General features: G+C 42.6%; 1 protein-coding gene across 1 annotated transcript in view; it reads left to right on the top strand.

The window, feature by feature from the left end:
* Positions 1 to 9,083: 9,083 nt before the first annotated feature.
* The window catches only part of DAO (D-amino acid oxidase), a 39,493-nt gene continuing 24,748 nt past the window's right edge, over positions 9,084 to 23,828 (top strand). Inside the window, 1 exon segment of the mRNA XM_003761140.4 lies at positions 9,084 to 9,471. The gene's annotated coding sequence lies outside the window, so the exon portion shown is untranslated.

Consider the following 23,828-nt stretch of genomic DNA (forward strand, 5'->3'; position numbering starts at 1 on the left):
CCCTGATCTAAGGTTCCTCCCAGTTCTGACATTCCCTGTCCTAAGGTTCCTCCCCAGCTCTGCCATCCCTTGTTCTAAGACCCCTCCCAACTCTGTCATCTCATTTTTTCTTTTTCTTTTTCATTGCAGTAAGTTTATTTATTTTAAATACACATTGCTTCATGAATCAGGTCGGGGGAGGAAAATCAGAGCAAAAGGCAAAAATCACAGGAGAGAGAAACAGGATGTGTTGATTTACATTCAGTCTCTTCAGATCTTTTTCTAGATGCAGAGGGCATTCTGTTCTACTCCGTCACCCCATTTTAAGGCCTCTTCTGGCCTTGACATCCCCTGTTCCAAGGCCCTCCTGGCCCTGACATCCCCTGTTCTAAGGCCCTCCTGGTCCTGCCATCCTCTGTTCCAAAACCCTCCTGGCCCTGACATCCCCTGTTCTCAGGCTCTTCTAGCCCTGACATCCCCTGTTTTGAGGTTACTACAGCTGCTTCTGGCCCAGTCCTAGCCCCAGAAAGATCATAGATGAGAACTGAGCAGGAAGGGGAGGCAAGAATAGGTTTACAATGTGTGCCAGTGGAAGGAAAATCCATCTAGATGAGGCCATAGATTCAATTTGATTCAATTCAAATCAGTTCAGCTCTGATGATCTAATGCTAGTCTAAATAAGACTTAAGGAAAGTCTACTGAGGAAAGCTTCCCAGAAAGGGTAGGGCCAGTTCCAGGGACAGGTGGGAAATAGAATTAGCCATCACTCCAAAGGCCAATGGGAACCCAAGGGGTGCGTAAATAGTCCTCAGTGGCCAATAGCACACAAAAAGGGGATGTCATCAAGGAGCATATGAGTGAAAAGGGGGCCAAAAGTGCATCCCTGGCCATCATGTAATTGAGAAAGTTTGAGCAGGGCTCTCTCTAACGTTGGGAGCAGATTTAAGGGACCAGACAAGAGGAGAATAGGATCAGAAAGTGGGAATGGCTTGTGTTCTGGGATGCCTTAGGAGGCAGTGAGTTTCCCATTAATGGAGTTCTTTCAGCAGAGGTAGGAGTCTGATCACTTATCAGAAATGCCAGAGGAGCTTCCTGATTAGGAATACCTTGGGTTAGACAATCTCAGAAATCTCTTCCGACTCTGAGATTCCACAATCCCCCCTGGGAACAATCCCTCCATGGATAGAAGTCCACACCCATGGAAGTACTGGTCTGTCTTTCTATTCCCCAGCAGCCATTTCAAGATGGAAGATTCCTCAGTCTCTTCCTCTGATTGGTCAGTTTCTGGAGATTCTCCATTTTAGGGAGAGCCTAGGCCTGGTGTCAGTCTACTTTCTAACTTCCCTATTCTCCCATCTTCTCCATGGCACCTTCTCACTATTAACCATTGTCTTCCCTCATTAGAATGGAAGTTCCTCGAATAATTCACAGACCTTTAGGACTCATTTTTGATCAAGTCCACTTTGCCAATGCATTGTTCATGTTTAGAGATCTAATGTTATTTATTAATTATTTTTTATTCCCATATATAACCAACTAAAGAGCTTTTCCATGCACCCATGTACGTTCCCAAATTATTTTTAAATAAAGTTCCTTTTGCCGTAGCAGGGGGAAAAAAAAAAGAATGGAAACTCCTTGAGGGGAGGCCCTAGCTTTCTTTTTATTTGTATTTGTATTCCCACTGCTTAGCACTGGGCCCCAAACATCGAGCAGGCACTTAATAAATGAATGTCTGATGACTAAGTTCAGGAAGCAGTTTGGTTTTGTCTTTGACTCTCAGGTGCCCGGCCCAGTACTTACACATGAAAATCGCTTCATTAAAATGTAATTAAAAGAAATAATATAATTAAAATTATATTAGCTTTGGAGATTTGCAAAACTCTTAACAGGTTATCTCATAAAAGAATCACAAAAACTGTGAATTAGGTACAACTTTCCCCATTACAGATGGGGAGAGGAAAAGGGATTCGTGTATGGTCATACAGGGAGGAAGAGGAGAAAGGCAAAGGCAGACCCCAGTCTTTGTAATCCTACCATATCTTGGTGTGGTCAACTTCTTCCAATTGCCCTTCATTCACTGACTATGGTAATGATAGCTCACATTCATATTGTACCTGCTATGTGCCAGGCATTGTACCAAGTGTTTTATAATTATGTCATTGAATACTTTAAAAAGATCACATTTATATAATACCTACTATGTGCTGATTATGGTGCTAGATATTTTACAATGATAATTTCATTTAATAATAATAATAGCCAACATTTATTCATATAACACTACGGGCTACATGATATACTAAGTGCTTTGTGATTATCTCATTGAACAATAATAATAAAAGCTCACATTTATAGAACACCTACTATGTGCTACATAGGTACTATACTAAGAACTTTACAATTATCTCATTTAATAACAATAGCTAACATTTATTTATATAACACTCACCATGCCCCCATGTTGTACCAAGTGCTTTGTAATTATCTCTTTGAACAATAATAACAAGAATAGTTATTTATATAGCATTTATAGTGTGCCAGGCACTGTGCAAAGTGCTTTATAATTATCTCATTGAATAATAATAATAATAAAAGCTCACATTTATATAGCTCCTACTATGTGCTACCTAGGTACTGTATTAAGTATTTTACAATTATAATCTCATTTAATAATAATAATTATAGCAAACATTTCTAAAGTGCTTCTTATGTGCCAGGCACTATGGTGAGGACTTTACAATTAATAGCTCATTTGTTCCTCATAACAAGTGGGAGAAAGAGATGTTATTATCATACTTATTTTATAGAAAAGGAAACTGAGGCAGAGAAATGATTTGCCCAAGGTCACCCAGCCATTAAATGTCTGAAGTCCAATTTGAACTCGGGATTTTCTAACTTCACGTCCAGTTTTCCATACCCTGGTACACCTAGCTACATTTAGGTCTCTGCTATGGGCTAGATGATCCAGTAGATATAATTCAGGGGCCTGGAGACAAGAAGATTCATCTCCACGAGTTCAAATCTGACCTCAGATATTAATTAGCTATGTGACCCTGGGCAAGACTTTACCCTGTTTGCCTCAGTTTCCCCATCTGTAAAATGAGCTGGAGAGAGAAATAGCGAGCCATTCCAGTATCTTTGCCCAGAAAATCCCAAATGGGGTCAGGGAGAATGGGACACCATCCAAATGACAGAATAATAATAAATGGGTCAGGTCCTAAAGTTAGGAAGGAAACTTCCTTCCCTCAAGCAGCTTACTTCCAGGCTTCCTTAAAACGTGGCTCAAAAGATACCTTCAGCGGAAGGCCTCCCAGCCTCCTGCTTCCCTGCCTCCCAGCCTCCCTGTCTCCTGCCTCCCAACCTCCCTGCCTTCTGCCTCCCTGCCTCTCTGCCTCCTGCCTCCCTGCCTCCCTGCCTCCCTGCCTCCTGCCTCCCAGACCCTTTGATTATTTTCCCTTTAATCTGCCAGACTCTCATCATTTGTCCTGAGCTCCACAGGTCGTGAGGACTCTGTCCCTGGTGGCTCAAAGGGAGGTAAAATAGATGTCTCCGGCCTCTTCTACTCCCACTCCTGCCTTCCAGGGAGACTTTCATTTTAGTCTATCCCAGACTACTTAATTTAAAAGTAACAACCATCCTTAGCTCATGGGCTGAATGAAAGCAGGTGGAAAGCTCCTGGATTTGGCCTGTGCAACAGGCCAAACTTTATAGAATTGGCAGCCAATTTGTGGAATTTAAATGACCAGGTTTGGTCCCCGAGCAGAGTTGAGAAAATGCATCTCAATCCCTTCTTTGCTGAGGTGGGGGGCTACAGGGGTGAAATACTACATATGCTGGCAGATCCAATTTATATATTGGTTGATTTTGTTGAAAGATTTTTTTTTTCCCTCTTTTTAATCTTTGTGCCAGGATGGGCTCGCTGGGTAGGGAGAGAAGAGATGTTTAGAAACAGAAGTAATGTAAAAACAAAAGATCTCAATTAAAAATGAAAAATTAAAATAAATGTCAGCCCTGGTTATTATTGAGCAGTGAGGTGGTACCATGGAGGGAGCGCCAGGCTTGGAATCAGGAAGACCTGAGTTCAAATTGGATCACAAACAACTGTGGGTGAACTTGGGTGAGTCACTTCACCCTGTTTGCTTCAGTTTTCTCATCTGTAAGATGAGCTGGAAAAGGAAATGGCGAACTCCTCTGGTATCTCCACCAAGAAAAGCCCCCAAAGGGTCACAAAAAATCAGACGTGACTGAAAGACAACGAACAACATGACTGTTATCATAGTTCTGACATGCAGTCTAGGCCCAGCCGTGGGGGCCGGCCCTGGTGAGACCCATCTGCCTCCCGGCTCCTCTTTCCGATCCCTTCCAGGAGTGGGCTCCCGGGACAGGACCACAAGTGCGGGGAATGGGTTTCTGCGAGGACAAAGCGTCGGCTGTTTGGATCTCAGCCGCTGGCCCGGTTCTGGCAGGAGATCAGGCCCGGGGGCCCTGCCAAGGAATTCTCCAGGAAGGAATCTGATGGGCACTGCAGTGGCCGGGCAGCCTGGGCCCTCTGCTGTGGAGTCAGTGTCAGCACCAGGCCCCTCCTCTCTCTATCTCTCTGTCCCTGTCTCTGTCTCTCTCTGTATTTGTCTTGTCTTTCTCTCTGTGTCTCTGTCTGTCTGTCTGTCTGTCTTCCTCTCTCTTCCTCTCTGTGTCTTGGTCTCTCTGTCTCTGTCTCCCTCCTCTCCCCCTCTCTCATTCTCCTTTCTCTTCCTATCTCTCCCCTTCTTCCCTCCATCCCCCTTCACTGCACTGCTTCTCTTGCCTGAGTGTGTCTAAGTGGGTTCACTGAACTCTTCTTCCTCACTCAGCCCAGTGAAAATATTGTTCCTCATTCTGGCCTAGAGAAAGGAGAGCAGAGCTCGGGAGTGGGAAGGGGACTAATCTGGGATTAGCAGAATGGACAGCAGCACACAGACTATCAAAGCTGGGAGGAGCCTTAGAGCACAGAGCCTCAGAGTGAAGATGAACCTTAGAAGGGAGAGTATCAGAGAAATTTGAAGGGGCCTTAGAACAGGGGATGTCAGGGCTGGGAGGGGGCTTAGAACAGGGGATGTCAGGGCTGGGAGGAATATTGGAGAGTCTAATCCTTCATCTAAAAATGTAATTAGTGAATATCTCATTGATGTCTCCCTGGGGGTGTTTGTGCTGTATTCTTCTGCCTGTCTCCATCCAGCCTCAAAGGGCTCATGGGAAAATCATCTTGATCTAGGAAAAAGGACATCGGTTCTGATGTCAGATGAGCTGAATTCAAATCTTACCACTGATAGTAACTACCCGTATAACCTTAGGCAAGATATCTAATTTCCTTGTATCGAATTTCATAAATTTAAGAGCTTGGGGTAGATAGCTTTTGAGGTTCCTTGCAGCTCCAAATCTGGGATCCTTTGATCTACCCATGGGGAATGAAGATGACCCGGAGTCAGAAAAATTCATCTTCATGAGTTCAAATCCAGCCTTAGGCACTTACTAGCTGTGTGACCCAACCAAGTCATTTCACCCTGTTTGCCTCAGTTTCCTTGGAAAAAGTTCTGCATAATTTAAGCATTTTATCAAGAAGGCCATCATTAGTAATAAAAGTAACTCAGTGACACTCTTCAGTGCCAAAGAAAGCCATGGCTGTGGGCTCACAATTTATATGCCCTTGAAAAACAGATGTTCCTGAGGTTGGCAACCAGCTCTTGATTGGTTAACAATTAATGTGAGAATGAATATTATAATGAAGGCCCAGGCTCTATGCCGATGAGGGTCTTGGGGGGTCCATGATTGGACCACCCAATCTTGGTCAAAAAGATTTTTCACTTTCCATATTGCCCATCTGACACAAGGGAGAAGCTGCAATTTTTCAACTTGAGGAAATAATGAGTACGAATAGTCTTTGAGAAAGATTTCCTAGTCTGGTTGACTTCTGGGTAAGGAAATTGAAAAGGGAAAACCTTTGGCTCTGATCCAATAGTTAGTAATACAAGGGAGAAATAATTATTCTGCTTACCTGTGGCAGAGCATTCTGAGAGTATATTGGTCTGACTGGTCACAGTCAATACGCAACTCGACTCTAACAAAATGAAGTCATTTTGATCCTCCTCAAGAACGGACAACAACCAGCGAATCAAGAATGGGGATAATAATGGCGCTTGCTTCCAGGCTGTGAAGATCAAATGAGACAGTATTCTCAAAGCACCTGGCATACAGTAGGTGATTAATAAATGCTGCTTGGCTGACTTGTTAACTGAGAAGATTCAGGTGGGATCACAAAATTGCCTTCAAGTGTTTGAAGGGTTGCCCTACTTGGAAAGGAAAGGTCTAAAAAGTGTGAGTGGAATTAAAGGAAAATCTAAGATCATAACCCAAACTTTCCTACCAATCAGAGCTATCCAGATGGGGAGGATGGTCTTCAGGGAGCACTGGTCAGTCCCTCTGTAGGGATCTCAAAGCACAAAGGTAGGTTGAGCACAGGAAGGTTACATAGGACTGAAGATTCTTTAAGGATATGGGATGGACCAGCTGGAGTTCTAATGTCCCTTTCAACTTTGATGAGATTATGTGAACAATTCGATTAAACTCAACTCAATACATTTATTAAACACCTACTGTATACCAAACACTATGCTCAGGGCTAGGATTACAGAGGCTAAAATAAAACAATCCCTGTCCTCTAGGGGGCAGTTATATGACTGTTTAATATTATCACTGATCTGTAAAGAAGAACTGAGTTCAAATGCTGCCTCTGACATTTATTAGCTGTGTGACCCCAGCAAATCACTTAACCTGTTTGCTACTGTTTCCTCTTCTGTGAAATAGGGATAATAATAGCACCTGCCTTCCAGGATTGTTGTGAATATTGAATAAGATAATCTCTATAAAAAATATTTAGTAGGGTGCCTAGCACATAGTAGGCAACGTATATAGGTTTATTCCTCCGTACCCCCATTCGTAGGGACCCCTTTGGCCAGTGGTCCTCAAACTTTTGCCCTCAATATCTTTATCCTATTAAAAACGATTGAGGATCTATCCAAAGAGTTTTTGATTGTGTGGTTTATAGTTCTAGATATTGATCACATTAAAAATAAAAACTAATTATGAATTTGTAGACTCTCTGAAAGGATTTCAGAGATTCCCAGGATGCTCCGGACCAGACTTTGAGAACCATTGCCTTTGACAATCTGATGAGATCCGCAGACCCCTTCTCAGACAAATGTCGTTCAATAAATGAAATAAAATACATAGAATTACAAAGTAAACCCATTAGATCAAAATATACTTACCAAGGTATGTTTTTCTAAAAAGTTTACGGACTCCAGGTTAAGAACCCCTGGATATGATCGTTGATAAGTTCGCTATCTAGGCTATTATTGTTTCATGGGCTGGATTGTAACTCAATCTATAGAGCAAAGACCTTGAGTTCCTCTTGGTAATTTGGGGGGGGGGACAATGGGGTTCAGTACTGAAGGACTTGGCATTTTGGGGTAACAGCAAACTCTGGGTGGTCTCTTGCTCCCTTGGCCTGGAAATGGGGAGGGTCAACTTGCCCTCTGCCCCCTCCAGAAATAGCGACCGCACTCCTATGACCAACAAGGCAGGTATTGACCCAGGGGCCTGAGTCTGGTTCTGCTTTGTTTCCTCGCCCGAACATGGGGGACCAGACGTGGTCCTGAGATGGAGCTGTCTAGCCGTCTGACTATGAGAGTGGGGGCCTCCCTAGCCCCTTGATTAAAACTAACTGCATTATGGGAGTATCTCCTCCGTTCATCATAACGCTAATGGAGAAGATCGGAGTCACAGACCCCCAGGCGTCACGGACCATGAGATTGTAGACATCCCTCCAGAACCCAAATATCATGTGAAATGATTATTCAGCAGACTTACACAACGCTTCTTGTTTTTAACCAACCTCCCGAGAGAGAATAAGAGTAGTTATAAATTGCTGCTATAAATAGTTTATGGTTTATTAATGTGAGCCTTAGCATGGAGGAAATAAATAGCTGACCTATATCTGATCTCTATTGTACATCTAGGACTTTCACTCTTTTGGGCCGTCCTTAGATATGAACGAAAACTAAACTTAAAATGATTTTTCCAAGACTCATGGGAGTGTAAAGAGTCTTAGAGTTACGGAAAAGAACTTGACTTTTCTCTTTAGATGCCAGATTCCCAGAGGCCTGAACCTGGGCTTTGAGCATGGATCTAGAATTAGGTGCCCCATGGGAAGAAGAGGGAAGTGCCTGAGTCCTATTGGACCCAGGGGTGATTTTTTTTTTTTTTTTTTGGATTAGATTATGATTCTAGGAAGCACAGAAAGGTGGGGGGTTACAGGTGCATAACGTTGGCTATGTTGCCGGATCATCGCTGTGTTGGTTGGTTTTGCTTAACTGTTTTTCTCTGTGACAAAAGATGGCGGTGGGGATGGTGAATGGATCTATATTCTAAAAGATGGAGATCTAAGCAGAAAAAGCATCCATAAAGTTTATTTTTAAAGAAATAAAATAAATTGGGAGGTCTGGAGGGAGTGATCTCAGAGAGGCCTTCCAACTGGCAGATACCGTGACCTCATTTGGTGCTGGGGGAAGGGTGGGAAGAGTTGTATTTTTTAAAACAAACAGGAATTATTGATGATCATAACCCAGACTTACCTCTGGGCTCGGGCCTTCCAGACAGAGCAGGCCCAGAAACCTCAGAACCTAGGGCTTAGAAACCGGACCTGGGGCAAAATAAGGTTGGACCTAAAGCAGGCCAGAGAGCAGACTCGGGGTCAGCTCCATGGCAAGTGTCTCTGGGAGACGGCAGTGGAGGCCCACACATCTTCCCGGGCACAGCCAGGCGCCTCCCTGAGCACAGAGAATCCGGGCTTGCCCATTGTCCCAGATGGCATCGCTCTGGGCCCTTCCTAGGGAGCAGCCCCTGGCCAAAGGTCCTGGGTAGCCTGTGGCCTGGCTTTCTGGCCTCCTGGGGCCCAGGCCCATGTGGACCCTGAAAGCCCAACTCCACCCCCTCTGACTCTGGGAAGAGGAGCTTATGGGGATAGTCCCTGTTTTAGGGCAACCCCCCCTCATTTTTTCTGTCCTCCCCCTCTGCTTCCCTCCCATCCCCCAATCAAACCAGCCAGCCAGGGCACGGCTCAGGCACAGCCAGCCGTCCTTATGAAACAGAGAGGTCAGGCCACCTCTCAGGACCTGGATCAGGGAGAGAGGCAAGAGATCCCCCAAGACCTGGCCCGACTCCAGTTTCATTCCAAAGTCAGGCCAAAGGGCTCAGCTCCACCTTGTCCTCAACTCCTGCCCTGTTTCTGACTGGCTGTTTGGGCTGCTAAAGTCACTGGGAGACTTTGACCTCCCTCTGCAGCCTCGGGACGGGGTGAGAGAGTCTGCAGAAAGGAGGCTGGGACCCGGCGGCAGAGAGGATCTGGGCTGTGGGATTGCTCTCATAACTTCTGTACCCAGGAGCCTAGGAGAGCAGGTGAGTGGTGGGGAGCCCTGGGAGAGGGGGCAAGGAGAGGGTTTTTCCCTGGAGGATGGGAGGCTCCTGGATCTCTGGGCCTGCTAGCTGAAGTAGGAAAGGGTGGCCCATGTCAAAGCAATAAAAATGACTTGTAGGAAAGATGGTGCATCGTGGGGGGATAGGGGCAGGAATGGCAAAGATTCCAGCTTTGACATTATAGGATTTGACTTTCAGACCCAACTCTGCCTCGGTGCTTCCGATCCTGGGAAAAGCCTTGGAATGGGGATTGGGAAAGAGAGAGCTAGTTACAGAGACAGATGGATGATGGACAGTTAGTCAGAGCACCTCTGCTGTGCCAGCCATGGCGAGGAGGGAGGCCTTGGGCAGGAGGGAAGGATTCAGGCAAATGGTCTCCCTGGAGGGTCCAGGCTTGAGCTAGAGCTGAGAGAAACTGGATTAGAGGGAGCCTGCTCAGCTGCTCTGGGGACCTGGACCTCACTCGTACCACAAGTAAAACGAATCTGCTCCACTAAATAGCCCCAATATGTCCTCCAGATTTCTCTGCTGCTGGTTCCCTCCATCATCTTGTCCAATCAGCGATCGCTGAACTATCCTGAAATTCAGTTTCTGTCTGACCTTGAGCATGACTTCCTCATTTAAGCCAAAGTGCATTTGTAGCTGTTCAGGCGTGTCTGGCTCTTTGAGCTTATTTTGGGATTTTCTTGTCAGAGATATTGGGGTGATTTCTCATTTTCTTCTCCAGATCATGTTACCAAAGAGGAAACTGAGGGAAACGGGGTAAAATGACTTGCCCAAGGTGACCTAGTAAGTGTTTGAGGTTGGATTTGAACTCAGGAAAATGAGCCTTCTTGATTGCAAGCCTAGTGCTCTATGCCCTATGGCATCCTCTAATTATAAAAGTGCTAGCAATAAAGACTAATATTTAAGGTTTCCAAATGTTTTACATACTTAAAAAAAAAAACAACCTTATCTCTGTTTTACAGTTAAGGAAACTGAGGCAGACTGAGATAAGTGACTTGACCAGGAGCATTCAGCCAGCAAGGGTCTGGTGCTGTATTTAAACTCAGATTTTCCTGTCTTCAAATCCAGCCCTCTATTTACTGGTGCCTGCCAAAGAAACCTAACCACAGTACCCAGAACATGAGAGGAGTTAATGTTTCTTTGTTTCATTCTTGTTTTAACTAATATTGAGTAAAAGAGGAAAACCGAAGAAGGAATAGGACTGTGGCTTTGGGTGGACGGGATCATTGCTGGGGCAGACAGAAGGCTGAGCTGCCCAGATCTTTGTTTCTGGTTTTTCCTGCCAAGGACCATGGCCTTTGGACTGAAAAGCACAGAATAAAAATGGCTACTAGGGACTTGGTACCTTAGATTAAAACAAAACAAAACAAAACAAAACAAAACAATAAGAAAGCACTTACCCAGCCTGGATAAATTGACTAAAAAGTCCCAGACAACAACATCCCCCAATGGGTCAACCAATGTCAGGGGCCTTTGAGACAGGGACCACAGGATGGGAGCAGGGTCACTGTTCTCCCAAAGGTCAAGAAGAGAAGAGAGAGAGAGGATGGAATACACAAACTGCAGGCTGAGCTTGACTTGGGTTCCCGGAAAAATCCAAGGACAGATTATTAAGGGTCATGAACATGTAGTGCAGTGGATAGAGCGCTGGGCCTTGAATCAGAAAGACCTGAATTCAGATTTGCCTTTAGATACTAGCTATGGGACTCTGGGCAAGTCACTTAGTCCTGCCTGCCTCAGTTTCTTCTTCTGTAAAATGAGCTGGAGAAGGAAAGGGCAAACCAATCCAGTATCTTTGCCAAGAAAATCCCAAGTAGTGTCATAAAGAGTTGGATAAAACTGAAAAAATGACTGAACAATGAATGTTTAGAAAAGGAAAACAGGAGCTTTTTTTTTAATTGAAGTTTTTTATTTTCAAAACATTTGCAAGGATAGTTTTTTCTTTTTTATTATTATTATTTTTATTTATTATAATAACTTTTTATTGCCAGAACCCCTGCCAGGGTAATTTTTTGCAACATTATCCCTTGCACTCACTTCGGTTCCGATTTTTCCCCTCCCTTCCTCCACCCCTTCCCCTAGATGGCAAGCAGTCCTATACATGTTAAATATGTCGCAGTATAAGGGATAGTTTTTTCAACACTGATCCTTGAAAAGCCTTGGGTTCCAGTTTCCTCCCCCTTCCCCTTCCCCTCTCCCCTAGATGGCATGGAATCCAATATATGTTAAACATGGTAAAATAGATATAAAACAGGAGCTTTTAAAAAGGGATCATCAAAGAAACAGCTTGTAACTGACTAGCCTTATCCAAAACTGGTAGGCCAGGGCGGTGCTGGATCCATAGTTTTCCTGGCTTTTAGTAAAACATTTGGGGGCAGCTGGGTGGTGCAGTGGATAGAGCACCAGTCCGGAAGTCAGGAGGACCTGGGTTCAAATTTGACCCTCAGACACTTAACACTTCTTGGCTGTGTGACCTTGGGCAAGTCCAACTGCCTCAATAAAACAAAAACACAAACACAAACATTTGACCAAGTTTCTCATGCTGTTCTTAGGGACAAGACAGGGAAATGTGTCCTAGGTGATATCACAATTGGAAGGATTTCCATCTGAATTGGGCGAATGGTTCAAGCCAAAGTATGATCATGAATGAATGCTTCAGTGCTAATTTAAGGAGTCTCCAAGAGAGCCTTTAAGCAACTTTCCCAGATCCCATGTTGTTTGGCATTTTTATTAATGACTCAGATAAAGGTATAGAAGACACGCTTATTATGGACGGAGATGACCCAAAGCTGGGAAGGAGAGCTAATGTTCGGGATGGCAGAAGTGGGATTTGAACACTCCTTCCCAGGCTGGAGCAGTGGGTTGAAGCAAATAAGTCTCTCTGGCTGTTCTCCAGATTTGGAACACTCTCTCCTCCACTCCCTCTACTCACCTCCCTGGGCTCTTTTTGTTGTTGCTGAGTCCTGTCTGATTCCCTCTGACCTCAGTTGGCGCTTTCTTGGCAGAGATACTGGAGTGCTCCGCCATTTCCCACTGCAGCCATTTTACAGATGAGGAAACTGAGTCAAAGAGGGTGAAGCGATTTGCCCAGGCTCACCCAGCTAGGAAGTATCTGAGGCTGGATTTGAACTCGAGAAGATGGGTTCTTAACTTTAGGATTAGCACTCTGTGCACTATGGCACCATTTAGCTTCCCCTAGCTTTCTTTAATTCCCAACTAAGATCCCATCTACTACAGGAAACCTTATCAAATTCTCTTAACTCCAGGGCCTTCCTTCTGTTAATGACTTCCTATTTATCCCATATATGCCTTGCTCTGTGTGTATACACACATAAATATATGTATAAATACACACAAATGTATATGCACAAGTGTGAGTGTATATAGTATCCCTAAGCACTGTTTGGTATGTAGTAGTACTTAATAAATGTTTGTTGAATCGAATTGAAGATTTTACTAGGGATAAATGTAAAATCTTACCTTGGGCTCAAAAAATCAATTTTTCGAGTTAAAGATGGGGGAGCTATTACTAGTCGACAATTCATATGAAAAAGATTTGGGAGTTTTGGTGACGTGCAAACACAGCACGGATTCTCGGGGTGACCTGGGCTGCCTCCAAAATCGTGGGGTTCTTGGGCTGCCTCAATCTCTCTAAGAGTTATCACGAGGGAGGCAACAGACCTGCTATACTCTGCCATAAACGTTCGTATAACAATCGCTCTACCAAAAAGAATTAACTAAGCTTGTACCAGATATAGGGGTTATAAATACAAAAGGCAAACAGTTCCTGCCTTCAAGATCTTACATCTAGCCAAGAAAGTAACATACAAAAAATATATATATAAATCATGTGGCAGCTAGATGGCAGCATAGCGGATAGAGTCCAGAGGCAGGCTCATTTTCTTGAGCTCAAATCTAGCCTCAGATATATGACCAGGGCAAGTCACATAACCCTCTTTTTCCTCAGTTTCCTCATTTGTAAAAAGAAAGGAAATGGCAAACCAGTCCAGTTTCTTTGTTAAGAAAAGACCTCAAAAGGATTATGGCATGTCTGACATGACTGATCAACATAAATTATAAGGAAAATATCTACAAGGTAATTTGGGGGGGAAGACAGTGAGTGGGGGGAGGAATCAGGAAAAGCTTTATGAAGTTGGCAACAAAAACTGGAGTTCTAAGAAGGGATGGAGGGCAGACATGGAAGACAGACAATATAAAGGCTTGGTGATGGGAGATGGAGTGTTGTTTTTGGGGACAGCTAAACCAAAGTGTGCAGGAAGCAGAGCAGAATGGCAGAAGGCTGGAAAGGTGGGAACGGCTTTAAAAGTCAAACAGAGGGTTTTCTATTTGATCCTGGGGGTAATAGGGAGTCACCAGAGTTTCTTTTTCTTTCTTTCTTTTTTTAATTAAAACTTTTTATTTTCAAAACGTATGCATGGATAACTTTTCAACATTAACCCTTGCAAAACCTTGTGTTCCAATTTCCCCCCCTCCCCTCCATCCTCTTCCCCAAACAGCAAACAATCCAGATGTAGTTAAACATGTGCAATTCTTTTAAACGTATTTCCACATTTATCATGCTGCACAAGAAAAATCAGATCAAAAAGGAAAAAAATGAGAAAAAAGCAAGCAAAAAACAACAAAAAAGTGAAAATCCTATGTTGTGATCCACATTTAGCCCCCATAGCCTCTCTCTGAATGGCTCTCTCCATCACGAGTCTATTGGAATTGACCTGAAACATCTCCTTGTTGGAAAGAGCCACGTCCATCAGAACTGATCATCACATAATCGTGTTGAGCTGGGGATGCAAAAAGAGGCAAAAGCCAATCCTTGCCCTCAAGGAACTTACAATTTAATGGGGTAGCCATAAGATGGCCCCCCCAAAATTTAAAAGAGGATCATTGAAATATTTTTTAAAATGCACTGAAGAGAACAGGAAGAAGGCCAAAAGGCACCAGGACAGTTTTGAGAGTGATGTGATAAATGTATTATGTACTTAGGGGCAGCTAAATGGCACAGTGGGTAGAGCACTTGCCTTGGAGTTCAAATCCAGTCTCAGACATTTAACATTTCCTAACTGTGTAACCCTAGCGAAATGATTTATCCCCAGTTGCCTAAAAAAAAAAAAAAAAAAAAAAAAAAAAAGTATTATGTACTTAAAAGGAAAAGTAAGCTGTATGAGGATGCATATACAATCTTCTTCTTTTTTTTTTTTTTTTGCTTGTTGTTGAGGCATTTGGGGTTAAGTGACTTGGATCACAGACCTAGGAAGTGTTAAGTGTCTGAGGCCAGATGTGAACTCAGGTCCTCCTGACTTCAGGACTGGTGCTCTATCTACTGCACCACCTAGCTGCCCCACATGTCCAATTTTCTATTTCTATTTTATCATGCAGAAGGAAAAAAAATATTTTATTTGCCATTTATTAGGTTCAGATTTTTTTTTTGTTAACAGTGATTATTTCTCTTTAAAATTGCTGAATTTTTTTTTTTGCTGAAATTTTTAAAAATTAAAAAAAACTTTAAAATCTTACTGCACATTTCTTCTCCTCCTACACTCCATTTTCTTGCCAAATTGGCCTTCTTTTATTCTCTGAAATCACTGTTCCCTGACCTGTCTTCATTCATTTACCCAGATCATCTTCCAGTTCTGGAACGCATTCCCTTCCTCAACTCTGACTCCCAGAATTCCTCTCTTCTATGTTACCTCCTCTGGGATGACAATCCTAGTGGCTAAAAAGCAAAATAATTTTCATGTACTGCTTCATTCAAGAACCTTATGAGGAATGTACTATTATTTCTATTTTAAAGATGGAAAAACTGAGGGTCAGAGAGATTAGAGTGCTCATGAACAGGGAGACAGAGAGAGGGAGATTCTGAACAGAAGAAGTGATCTGGGGACAATTTGAACTTTGCTCATGATCGTTGACATTTGCCTTTTTTTTCCCCTTAAAAATTAGATTTCAGCAAATGGAAACTAATGACTTTATTTCTTTTTCTTTTTTTGTTTTGTTTTCTACTTTTTTTTTTTTTTTTATTATAGCTTTTTATTTACAAGATATATGCATGGGTAATTTTTCAGCATTGACAATTGCCAAACCTTTTGTTCCAATTTTTCCCCTCCTTCCCCCCATCCTTTCCCCCAGATGGCAAGTTGACCAATACATGTTAAATATGTTAAAGTATAAGTTAAATACAATATGACATTTGCTTTCTTAGGGTAACATGGGGTAAGTCATTCTCCCTCTCAAACTTATTTCTTCCTCTCTGAAAAAGAGATTGGGCTACATGGTTTTTCTAAGGTCCCTTCCAGCTCTGACATTCAGTGACTGTGAAGTTCACTCATTCAATAAACTTTCATTTAGCATCTAGTATGTATCAGATACTGTGCCGAGAAATTGAGATCCAGAGTTGTGCTTCAGCTTGTGGGATGTCACCCCGTTAATCTGTGAGTTGAGTAGCGCCATGATGGGATATTAGGACATCGGGAAATAGAGGTTTGCTTTTTTTCTTTCTTTTACTTTTCTTGTTGGGGCAGGGACTTCAGTGACTGGAACCCCTAGAAACTTAGCCAAACGCCCTAAGATATGCCCTTAGTTTTGTCAGATCTTGCTTAACTACCAGAAAGTGAAGGGAAAAAAAGGCAGCAGAAAGATGCCAAAATGCAGAAGTCCCTCTCTCAGAAAATATCAGAACTTGAGAATATTGAGCTGGGAGAGACCTTAAGAGACTCATAGAATGAGGCAGTGTGGTTCAGTGGTTAGAATACAGACTCTGGTAACATCAAGATCAGGATTCAAAACCTACTTCATATGTTTGTTTGTTTTTTCAAGGCAGTTGGGGTTACACAGCTGTATGTGTCTGAGGCGAAATCTGAACTCAGGTCCTGTGTTCTAGCCACCGCACCATCTAGCTGCCCTTACCTTCCTACTATTGTTGTTGTTTGTCCTTGATTTTCAAAAAACAGATGATTTCTAGGGGAATTGAAAGTGAAACGGATTTAAATGAGGCAGAGTTTGGCAGTTGTCAGTTTCTCTTTCAGAATAATCAGGGTCTAAGTAGCAAGACAAAAATTAGGATGACCAGAGATGGCCCAGGATGCAGTGGATGAGCCTGACAGCTCTAAGAGCTCCATAGCGCCGCCCTCGTGGCCATTGGAACAAATTGTTCTCTGCCCATTCTGCCACAGAAATGGCACCCTAGGGGTCCATACCTTCCCAACTCATTGACAGGTCTGAGATCTATTGGTTACCCATATCCTGGTTTAGTCCATCTGCTGGGACAGGTTTACCAAGGTGTACACCCTGCACACGCTACAACTTCTTGGAGTCACAGGTGTGAGTTGGGTGTTAGGTAAGCAAATGGAAAACTGGGTCTGTTTCCTCATCTGTAAAATGGGGATTATAATGCTTCTAGTATCTATTTACTACTACAAGTTGTCAAGTTCAAAAGAGATCATGGATGTAAAAGTAACATTAAGTTGAACATAAACATAAACTTTAAATGTTTATAAATGTAAGGAGGATGATAACATTTCTACAATGAATTATAGAGGGAGTCCTGCTCCACAGCTGCTTTCCCTTAGCCCAGGATTAGAGAATGGGAAGGAACTTCAGGGACTATCCTGCCCAGCTTCTCTAGCTGAATGAACCCTCTCCATAACAGGCCCAATAGGGGATCATCCAGTCTCTGTTGGAAGAGACTACATGGCTCCAATACTGGAGAGCCACATCTACTCCTAGCTCTGATGCTCTCTGATCTCTTCCCCCCAAAAAATGAATAGAAGGCAACTCCATAACTGATCCCCTTTGGGTAAATTTAAGACTAAGGGGGTATCGCCAAGCCCCAGCAGCCCACAGTTACCTACTATTATAGAATCAGAGATGGAAGATCCCTTACAGACCATGGAGTCCACACTTTACAGGTGAGGGAACTGAGGCACACAGAAGTTAAGAACTTACTTCACATCACACAGCTAATGAGTTTCTTTTTTAAAATTTAATTTATTGGAGCAGCTAGGTGGTGTAGTGGTTAGAGCACCAGCCCTGAAGTCAGAGGATCTGAGTTCAAATATGATCTCAGACACTTAATACTTCCTAGGGTGTGATGCTGGGCAAGTCACTTAACCCCAATTGCTTCAGCAAATAAATAAATAAATTTATTATTATTTTTTTTTATTTTGAATGTAAGAAATAAAATGGGGGGAGGGAAGAAAAAAGGAAAAACCTAGTTTCTGAGACAGGATTTGGGATCTTTCTGAGTTGAAGTCATTAAATCTCTGAGTGCCCTATTCAACATACCATCCAGCTTCTCGGTTCATTTATCCTGACTGTGACTCAACCATTTGTAAATAAGGCATAAATGAAGCAAAGAGCCAAGATATTATGGGGAAATGCAACCCATTCCTTCCCCCCCCCCCAAAAAAAAAGACTCAAACCTTAGAATGAATGAATGAGCATTTATTAAGCACCTGTTATATACCACAGGGGCGGGGATACCCATGGCAAAAATAAAATAGTCATTGTCCCCAAGGAGCTTGTCTTATTTGCTGAAAGCTCATCGGGCTGACCTGGGAATTGCCTGATCAACCTTACATCTAGACTTTGGAGGGGAGGGTGCAGGGTAGATAATCATAAAGGCTACTCATTCTTTTAGTGACAAAGCTTACTTAAGAATTCTTATCTTTTGCTCCAAACAAGTGCTCTGACTCTACTATCAACTTCCCCTTTCAGGGTACTTTCATTTTGATGTAATTATTGAATTGTTTTTCAGTCGGGTCTGACTCTATGACCCATTTACAATTTTCTTGGCAAAAATACTGGAGGAATTTGTCATTTTCTTTTTCAGCTCATTTTACAGATGAGGAAACTGAGGCAGACAGGGGGAAGTGACTTTCCCAGGGTCACACAGTTAGTAAGTGTCTGACACTGAATTTGAACTCAATAGTTCCTAACCAGAGGCCCTTCACTCTCTCCACTGCAACCTAGCGACCTCTACCTTTATTTACTTGTCTATATACCTAATTATTTACATATTCTGTTCCACACCCATCCCACTTAGAATGTACTGTCCTTTGCATTTCTTTGTATTCCCAGAGCTTAGCACAGTGCTAGGCACATGGAAGTCATTTAACAAATTTTTGTTGTTTGACTCTTTTTGTAAATATAAACAAACAAACAAATATGTACACACATGTATATACATTTATTTCATTAAATATTTCTTAATTACAGGTGACAATTTTGTAACAATCCTTTTTCTTTTAATTTTGACTTTCAAATTCTCTTTTCCTCCCATTCCTTCTATTCCCCACCCCCTTCCTCTGGAAGAAATGCCATTTGATATCGATTATACAGGAGAAATCATACAAAATATATTTCCAGGTAGCCAAGTTGCAAAAGAAAACAGACTAAATAAAAAAGGAAAAATGATGAGATCAAACTCATCTAAACTCATCAAACAACCCACGAAAAATGAGATTTAAAAGTCTGTATTCACTAGATGATGACCAGTTCTGATGGATCAGGCCATCCTCAGCAACGAGATCAACCAAATCATTTCTAATGGAGCAGTAATGAACTGAACTAGCTATACCCAGAAAAAGAACTCTGGGAGATGACTAAAAACCATTACATTGAATTCCCAATCCCTATATTTATGCCCACCTGCATTTTTGATTTCCTTCACAAGCTAATTGTACAATAATTCAGAGTCTGATTCTTTTTGTACAGCAAAATAATGTTTTGGTCATGTATACTTATTGTGTATCTAAGTTATATTTTAATATATTTTAACATCTACTGGTCATCCTGCCATTTAGGGGAGGGGGTGGGGGGGTAAGAGGTGAAAAATTGGAACAAGAGGTTTGGCAATTGTTAATGCTGTAAAGTTACCCATGTATATATCCTGTAAATAAAAGGCTATTAAATAAAAAAAATTAAAAAAAAAAAAGTCTGTATTCAGAGTTCATTAAGAATTGACTTGAATTATTTTTATTTGTATTTTTTGTTGCTTTATGTTCCCCCCCACCCCCCCTCGCCCCAAGTCCAATTCCTGATTGATAGTAAGGGATTAATGAGTGTTTGTTGATCGACTGACCAATTGACTGTTTTCCTCTGGCTTTGTCAGTGGTTCCTGTTCACTTCTTCAAAGTATAGAGGTTGGTTTTTTGGGGGGGGGTTAGTGTGCCTAGGTTCTGGTGGGCAGGAAGCCCAATCACACGTGCCCACTGTTCACTGGAGAAGTCCCATGATTAAACTTCCTGGGTTGGTTGTTTCTTCCGGGGACTTGGCTGAGGAAGACTGTCCCGTGTCCAATTTTTGTGGGCTGGAACCTTTATTAACCCCCCCCCCCCCCTTCTTTCCCCCCAGGGGAAAAAAAGACCTTTTTAAAGAATGCACTGTAACAGAAACCCCATTCAGGCCTCTCGGCCAAGCTGCCAGGAGGTGGGGTCTGTGGGAGGAGAGTTTGCAGAAAAGGGGAGGGGAAGTGGAATTGGACTGTCCTGGGGCATTGCTCTTGGTCAGTGACGACTCTTGGGAGATCTCCCCCTCCCCCCCCACCCCCGCCCTCTCCCTCCTCTCCCGTAAGGGCAAACAGAACTCCAGCACAAATCTAGGCAGCGCATACCCATGATCCTATTCAACAGAGAGCATCTTCTGACCCTGCCGAGCTCCTGCCGTTCAACCATGAGCAAGGGATAAATCCATAAACCTGGGGGCCAGGAATTGTGCTGGGAGATAGAAATAATGAGAGAACCCCAAGAAGAAAAATGAAATGCCTCAGGTTCACAGGCTCCAAAAGTGAAGGTGGAGGAGGTGATGCCATGTATACAGTTGGGTATATACAAGGTATATCCAGTGAGAATACAAAGTAATTCTGAAGGATGGGGAGTGGGGAGAACTCTTGTAGAGGCTTCAGTTGAGCCTTGAAGGAACCTAAAGATTCTACCAGATGATGGGGAGGAAGGGGAGACTGAGGCACAGGAGAAGTGACTGCCTGTGCAGAGGCTGCAGACAGGCTGGAATGTAAACACTGGGCAATGTTTAACTACTGGCTCTTGGGAAGAAAATGTTGACACGATACACTTTTAAGTTTTAATCTCTACTAGTAACATTGTTTCCATCATTTCCCTAAATCAATAAAACAGGAAACCCGAGCCTTGAATTGTGGGTAGTTGCCAGTTTCAAAGCTTTAAATGCTCTCCCTGAAAATGGAACAAGCTCTCAGGAGCCGATTAGAGCTGGCTCCAGCACACTGATATGTCCAGATAACTGTAAGTAGGTAACTTGGGGAGTCATGGATACTTAGTTTATTTTTATTTTTATTTTTTTATTTTTTAATTGTAACTTTTTATTGACAGAACCTATGCCTGGGTAATTTTTTACATTATCCCTTACACTCACTTCTGTTCCGACTTTTCCCTTCCCTCCCTCCACCCCCTCCCCTAGATGGCAAGCAGTCTTATCATGTATGCTTAATTTAGATAAAGTTAGGAGCCAAATTGTAAATGGCTCTAAATGCTGGTCATAATGTATCCCTTGAGGCAATTAGGACAAGAGGAATACAGGATAGTTTTGGGTGGGACAGCCAGGTGGGGCAGTGGATGGAGTGTCAGGCCTGGAGTCAGGAAGATATGAATTCAAATTCAGCCTCAGACACTTACTGGCTGCAATGATCCTGGGCAAATCACTTCACCCTTGTTTGCCTCAGGTTCTGTGTGTAAAATGAACTGGAGAAGGAAATGGTGAATTGTACTGCAGCATCTTTGCTAAGAAAAGCCCATTAAGAGAAGAGAAGAGAAGAGAAGAGAAGAGAAGAGAAGAGAAGAGAAGAGAAGAGAAGAGAAGAGAAGAGAAGAGAGAAGAGAAAAGAAAAGAAAAATCCTATGGACAAATCTTTTTTTATAGAGTCAGATAAGACTGAATGATTATACAACAAACAATACCAAGTGCCAGGCACTGTGTTAAAAACTTTATAATTAGTATCTCCTTTGGTCAGCTAGATGATACCATAGGGCACAGGGCCTGGAGTCAGGAAGACTCATTTTCATGAGTTCAAATATGTCCTCAGACACTGGTGACTCTAAAATCAAATATAAGATTTCCATTTACTTTTTGGATGCCTGAGTTCAAATCTGGCCCCAGACATTGATTACCTGTGTGCTCCTGGGCAAGTCATTTCACCCTGCTTGCCTCAATTTTCTCATCTATAAAATGAGCTGGAAAAGGAAATAGAAAATGCTTCGTTATCTCTGCCAAAAAGACAAACAAATGGGGTTATGAAGAGTTGAACAAAGCTGGAAAATGACAGAACAACAAACAACACATGTGTTTGGGTAGTGATCTGCACCCGTGGAAGAACTGTCTTGACTGAGGAGATTCTAGTATTATATGAACTCATTTCATGGGATTCTGAATCTCAAAGATCATTTCTATAAAGAGTTCTGCAGTGAGGGAGAAATGCTAGTTATACATTTAACCACCAGATGGTGCTGATAGTACCATTCACTGGGGAATTCTAGGCACTCCCTGGTGGTTTGTGCTTGTCCCATTGGAGAGAAACAGGCCCTAAAAATAGGCTTTCTAGGGTGACCGGCCAGCAACCTTCTATTCTTTGACTCTGCCTCTTTCAATAGGATTGGACTGATCCGTGGTCAAAGGACACGTGTATTTGTATGTAAGGAGGACCGTCCAATAAGCCCAAAGCTTAGGAGCTTGTGCAGTAGCACCATGATTCTTGGCTCCCCACGGAAGAGGCTGAGAAACCTACATCCAGCATGCTTAGCACATAAGGACTGAGATCATTGGCCAGTCCTCTGTTACACGTGGATCGACCCAATCAAAACTGGTTCCGAGTGTGCTAGGGAAGTCCAGGCTCAGAGCAAATCTATCTGACTTCCTCTAGTTCGGTGAGTGCTAGTCAGGTGACTCTGCCACCATGGATTTAGCTTTCCAGACAAGTAGACATAGGCTGAAACGATATCGACAGATTATTTAATCTTAATATAGAATTTGTTTTAAAAAATAGTATTTTAGCAAGAACACAATGCATGATAAAATAACATCTACCAATCGAGCTGAATGAAAACTTGCCACTCTCTTAAAATCCAGAAGTCACCTCAATATTTAAATGGAGTTTCTGAGATATCGAGTAGTTTCCTGAGATACTGGAGTGGTGTTTGACATTTCCTTCTCTAGCTCATTTTACAGAGGAGGAAACTGAGGCAAATAGGGTGATGCCACTTGTCCAGGCTCATACAGACACACTTGTTAAAGTGTCTGAGGCCAGACTTGAACTCAGGAATTCAAAATTTAAATCAAGAAATTTATATTTTATTTTAGCGACATTAGGAAACCACTGGAGTTTTTTGAGTAGAGAAGACAGTAAAGAAGAAGAAAAGTACAGTCAGATTTGTAATTAAGGAGATAGCTTTGGAAGCTATTTGGAGAATGAATTGGAGGGAGGAGATTCTTCAGGCAGGGAACTGAGAGGTAAACTAAGAGGTAATGAGAGTTTCATTTAAGGTGATAAGTCTATAATTAGAGGAAAGGGATCAGATGTGGACTAGAAAAGTATTCTGGGGGCCTGTACTCCTAAAACTATAATTCTTGAGCCTATATTTTTTTCACTTATCAATTCTATGACCTTAGGAAGGTTAAATTCTCTAGGCCTCAGTTTCCTCATTTGTAACATGAAAGCTTTAAGCCTCAAAGGTCTTTTCCAGCTCTAAATCTGTGTTTGTATTTCTGACACTTACTGGTTGTGTGCTGTTGGGCAAGTCACTGAAATTGGTCCTTGGTTTACCCTTCTATAAAACAATGAGGTAGTTGGGCTTGATGGCCCCTGGGATCCCTTCCATTTCTAGATCTAGGAGTCTATGATCTAACCCAGCAGACAAGGCAAGATTACAGTGACCAGTTTTGTAATTAACCAAGTCACACTTGAATATTTACTAGTAGACTATGAATAACTGGTTGCAGTCACCTGGATTAGAGAGTAATATCATTTCAGTTAAGCACTTACTCCCCCCTCCCCTCTTTCTTTTTCTTTTTTCTTTCTCTCCTTCCTTCCTTCCTTCCTTCCTTCCTTCCTTCCTTCCTTCCTTCCTTCCTTCCTTCCTTCCTTCCTTCCTTCCTCCCTCCCTTCCTTCCTCCCTCCTTCCCTTCTCTCTCTCTCTCTCTCTCTCTCTCTCTCTCTCTCTCTCTCTCTCTCTCTCTCTCTCTCTCTCTCTCTCTCTCTCTCTCTCTTCTAATGGTAATAAAGCTCAGAGACAGGGGAAATAGACTTTCATTATGTGAAGATTTTTCAGAAAAGGGCAGGTAGCTACCAGCTT

Source organism: Sarcophilus harrisii, chromosome 1, assembly GCF_902635505.1.
Source record: "Sarcophilus harrisii chromosome 1, mSarHar1.11, whole genome shotgun sequence".
In the NCBI taxonomy this organism is placed as follows: Eukaryota; Metazoa; Chordata; class Mammalia; order Dasyuromorphia; family Dasyuridae; genus Sarcophilus; species Sarcophilus harrisii.